The sequence below is a fragment of the Neltuma alba genome, unplaced genomic scaffold (assembly GCF_004799145.2).
Source record: "Neltuma alba isolate B1F8T4 unplaced genomic scaffold, ASM479914v2 tig00004516_pilon, whole genome shotgun sequence".
NCBI lineage: Eukaryota > Viridiplantae > Streptophyta > Magnoliopsida > Fabales > Fabaceae > Neltuma > Neltuma alba.
The window spans coordinates 293,182-298,730 of record NW_021633743.1 but is presented as its reverse complement, the minus strand read 5'-3'; the positions used below and the strand labels follow the sequence as shown (position 1 = coordinate 298,730).

The 5,549-nt window shown below is 32.9% G+C and overlaps 1 pseudogene; it reads left to right on the top strand.

The window, feature by feature from the left end:
* The first annotated feature begins 4,064 nt into the window (after positions 1 to 4,064).
* LOC114745057 (F-box/kelch-repeat protein At1g74510-like) lies at positions 4,065 to 4,897 on the top strand (annotated as a pseudogene).
* The last annotated feature ends 652 nt before the right edge of the window (positions 4,898 to 5,549 follow it).

Here is a 5,549-nt window from a genome sequence, read left to right as displayed (position 1 = left end):
CTTAATTTTTAAAGTCACATTGTAATAAAATTTTATTGAAGACTTCTTGTAAGTATATTATAAAGATCAAAAGTTGTTAATTTGGAATTGAAATATGTTAATTGTAAAATAAAATATACTAATTTAGAATTCTCTTTTAGTTTTTAATGAAAGTGACATTAAAATCATTTCATAAAATTTTAAAATCCCTCCTTAAATAAGGATATAGGTTATTTGACTGTCTTTTTAGGTGGATTTTCCCTAAGTAATTTACCCTCGAGAAAAGGAAAGGGAAAACTAATTTGAAGGTGCTTATAATTTTTTTTTTTTTTAATTTTGAATCAGGCATTTAAGTTTTTTTGTCCTTTTCTACGGCCTTCTTGAATTTTCTACTACCAACCAAGTAAGCATAACAATGTTATATTTTCCGTTAGTCAAGTCTGAAACATCTTTGGTCAAGAAAAAAGTCTCAAACATCTTTGGCTTCTCTCTCCTGCTACCATGACCAAGCTCTTCTCTCTCTTTCAATCTTTCGACAAGATCACCGCCTTAGTCATCTTTCTCCCTACTTGTAAATGGCTCTCCATAACACCTTCCCTTCCCTCGGTCACATTGTCACTAGGACCCTCTTCGACAATAACCAAGCTCCCATGGCTAAATAGGCCACGTTTTGGATTTGGGATCAGCCACCATGTAGTGCAGAGTAGGAAGCTCCAAATCTCCATATCCACTAGTTGACTGGTTTGAGATCTGAACTCTTTCTTCGATGCTTCAAAAGCTTCTGGTACTAGAGTTTACGACTATTACTCCTTCACCCCCATCGTCTTTGATATCAAACTATGGATTTATCAATGTCCAAATCGAGTTTCACGCACATATTCCTTCAAGAGGAAGAAAATAGAAAGACGAAAGTGTTCGGTTTGTAAGAAGAGAAGTACTTAGTGGTTCTTTCGAGCCCTTAACACTAGAAAATGATTCCAGAAATTAACAAGTATTCGTGGCAGAATCATCCATGGAGTTAAACAGTACGAGAATCTGGGTTCATCTAGCCTAGCAAAATTAAATCTATAGTATTAGAAAATCAACACTATAATCAAGGAGAGGTTGAGAGGAATGATGAGCCATTTACAGGTAGAAAGAATGGTGAGTAAGGAGATGATCTTGTGGAATGATTGAAAGAGAGGACAGCTTGGTCAGTCAGTGAAAAGAGAGAGGAGACCAAGATGCTTCAGACTTGACTAATGGAAGATCTAGTATTATTGCTTGTTTAACATATTTAACTTTTAACGGATTAATGAATTTAATAGTAAAAAATTAGGGCTAATTTTCCACAATGTAGCCGAACTAAGATTCAAAATCCTATAGGACAAATGATGCTGACATTTAAAACGATAAGATGAAAATCAAAATTAGATCAAACTGTGAGAACGATATTAAACCCAAATAATAATTGAATTACTACAAATTTTGAAATTAAAAGAAATGTTTACACATGAGTAATTCACCCGTATGTAGAGGAAAAGGATAAAAAGGAGAAGGCAATTCACCAAAATCCCATAAAGTTAAAGAATTCTTTTCTTTTTTTGGTAGCAAAAAAGTCAAGGAATTTAAAATTCATAAAAAGAAAGCAAATAAAAGAAAACTCTTTAATTCAAAAGAAACGGAGAATTCATTCACATATTCAATGTATATTCATATACACACAAACATCCAAAATTTGAAGTTCAGCATTTATTTATCAATGGTCTGTGCATTGTGTGCATGTGTATTTTTCCCCCTCAAAATTTGTGCATTGTATATATGATTCACCGAAAACATGAGTCTTGATTTCAGTAATTGTATCACTTTTCACTCTTTCTTTTGTTTTTTTTCCTTTTTCTAATTTTTGATTCATCCACACTTTTCTGGCCAGTTTTTCTTTGTTGACCTTCCACCAACCAGAAATTTAGAATTAAATTCATTTAAACAAAAGAAATGCATATTAAATGCATATTAACTAAATTGTGCGGTTTAAAAAAAACAATTAAAATTAGTTAAAAGAAATTAATATGTAGCAAATGTAATTTTTTTTTAAAATATACCCTTATATCTAAATGGATAGATGTGAGAGAGTAATAGTGAGATAAATGAAGAAAGAGAATGTATTAAATGCATTAAACTAAGACTAATATAGTTAATAATACATTAAATGTTCAGACAAACTTAAAAAGGATCTTATAAAAAGGAACAAACCTATTTAAAAATTAGATCTTATAATAAGAGACGGAGGGAGTATATTGTATAGGATTCAAGCACTAAAATGTGTGTCTATGACTCATAAGTAGTGTGGTCAGAACTTTTGTATCTTTTCTAGAAGATTATATTCCACTTTATTATTTTTATTTTCTATTTCAAATTCGAAGGGAATATTATTCTCTTATGCACAAAAGCAATTAACATTGCTTTTAAGAAATGCCAACTTTTACCAATACATTGCTTTTACTAATAACATTACCTTTGTAATGTACTAACAATTATTAATGATAGTTGATATAATCTTTTTTATAAATAACTCGTAATCTAATGCTTACGACAATTAAAAGACTGCACATTCAGGCGACATTTTTTTGGAACATTAACCAGAACATAAGAAGGATAACGAATTAAGCAATAATAATGTAATAGTATATTCATTGAACCGCTAAATTCTCTATTTAACTAACAAATCACTTCACCATTCAAGCTAGTAATTCTAGAATGATTTATGTTTGATTTGCAAAATTAATTTAAAAATAAGAAAATACATTTTGAATGAAATAACAAAAATTGAAAACCACACTAGAAAATGATGAAAAAGAAAATTTTAAAAGTAAATGAGAAAGAATGATAAGAAAATCAAACTATTTGCTTGAGAAAGTAATTAAGGGAAAAACAATGGTAATTAGACTTGAAAAAATGGGCGTTTTGTAGTTTGACATCTAAGAACGCAATCCCTAATGCTAAGCCTAGTTTGGGTGAGATCATATAATTGAAAACTTGGCTTATAAATAGCCTGCCATTGCTATAGTATATAGTCATGCGCCCAAGATAACAGAAGGAATAAATCGAAGAAATTGAGGGACAGAGATAGGCGCTGAAGTGAAGAGAGGGTTATTGAAATAAAGTGTTAGATAAAGAGAGGGTCCTTGGTAATTTGTAGAGAGACAAAAGTTAGTGGGATTTGGAAAAGTTTCCAACATCACTATCCATTTTGTGAGTTTTTCTTCTTTGCTGAGTCTTAGTTTTCGTGTATGGTTATCTGATTGCTCATTGATTTTTATCAAACTTTTTCTATACCTGTTGTGATTTCTCCAAATTCGACATCGGGCCGGGACAAATAGAGGGAAGATATGCAGAATTGTTGGGGATGCAAATGATGTGTTATTCTTTTCATGGATATTTTATTGAGGCTAGAAACCCTAAAATTCCATTATTTTGAAATTGATTTTATCATTTAATTGATATTTTTACATGTTGCTTGTTTAACTCTCTGTTCATTTCTTAGATGTGTTTCTCGGGGCAATGTGAGAGATCTGATTTGAGGAGCTTTCTTTCTTAGTGCTACCTTCGGTCTTGATTGTAAAACTTCATTTATAGACTATAAATGAGATCTTATAAATAGGACTGGAGGTGGTATTCTATCACTAAAATTTTCACTCAATTCTATTTTGAATTATTGTGTGGTATAACATCGCCTCTAAAACATATTTTAAAGCATTATATCAAAAGCATACAAACCTTTTTCTACAAACTCAAGTCGAACTAAGAGTCTAGTGAAAAATTTTGCTTTCAAAATACACTTTGTTCTAAATTATATTGAAAAATTCCAATTAACAACGATTCTGTGGAATTTCTTTTCTTTGATATGAACAAAAATTTGTGTTTGTATGATATAAGCAAAGTTATATTGATATTATTCAAATGACTGATTTCAATTAAGATAATTAAGATTGTTTTTTCCCCCTTTTAAAACTGTATTAACGATTGCAGGGTATTGTAGGGTCTGATCATGTTTCAAGCTCATTTGATGCGAAAAACAGGTGTGCATTTATAATATTCATTCAACAATGGAGCTCTCAATAAACCAGCACAACATGGAAGAGGGAGAACCAATCATGCTGAATGATTCAAGTTTGCTTTCCCACCAACTTGGGAGGGACCTTTCAATCAATTGTCTGGTTCGATGCTCAAGATTTGATTACACAACACTCGCCTTGTTGAATCCGGATTTTCACTCCCTTGTTAAGAGTGGACTATTATATCGTCTAAGGAGAAGGGAAAATATTATAGAGTATTGGGTTTACTACTCATGTAGCTGCCTTGAATGGCCTTTGACCCAAATGGTAGCCATTGGAAGAAGTTGCCCAAGATACCTTCAAATGATGAATGCTTTGAGAGTTCAGATAAGGAGTCATTGGCTGTTGGCACGCAGCTTCTTGCTTTTGGAAGGGATGTAATGTCTCCTATCATCTACAAGTACAACATTTTAACAAACATTTGGTCCTCAGGCATGTCAATGAATACTCCTAGGTGTCTCTTTGCCTCTGCCAGCCACCATGAAGTTGCTTTTATAGCCGGGGGCTGTGATCCACTTGGGAATATCATAAGCTCAACCGAGCTTTATAACTCAGAAACAGCAAAATTTGAGATTCTTCCAAGTATGAATAAAGCCAGGAAGTTGTGTTCTGGTTTTTTCATGGACGGGAAGCTTTATCTAATTAGTGGGATTGGTGAAGGCGACATGATGCAACTTACCTGCGGAGAGGAGTTTGACCCAATCACAAAAACATGGAAGCTAATACCTAATATGTTGCCAAGGCGAATTGATGGAGTTGTGAATTTAACAGCCCCTCCTAACAAGGCACCTCCTTTAGTTGCTAGTGCAAACAACATATTATAAGCTGCAGATTATGGAGAACAAGTGGTAAGAAGATATGAGAAAGAACAAAACTCATGCGTCATAGTAGGGGGACTGCCTGAGCGAATGGCTACAGTAAATGGTTGGGGATTAGCCTTTAGGTCTTGTGGTGATAATCTGATTTTTATTGGTGGTATAGATGGAAGGATGGTTAAGGTACATTCTTGCAGCACACAGCAAGGTGAAGAACTATAGTGGAATCTACCTGCTAGTAATGAATCAAGGAACTTTGTGCTTAATTGCACAGTGATGGGGTGCTAATGGTTTTCAAGGGTATTAATATGTAGTTTTTTCTTTTCAGGTAGATGAAAATCAAGTAGTTTGTAATGATCTCTAGCCTTTTTCTAGCTTTGACATAAACAACTTCAAACCTTTTACATGTTGTTGATGTTGACTTTTTCTTTTGTTCCTTTTATTACTTGTTTCATTTCAATTAGGATCATTCGGGAATAATTTACTCAGACATTCTATATTGCAAGGAAATGTGTTCATATTAAATGTTATTCCTGTATCTGTGTAGCTAAGAAGCTTTGGCAGATATAGCATACATGCAGCCACATTAATATGTTAAATGCTACCTATAGCTTGGCATAGCTATCTAGCTATAAACCTCTAAATTCATTTCACTTAATTG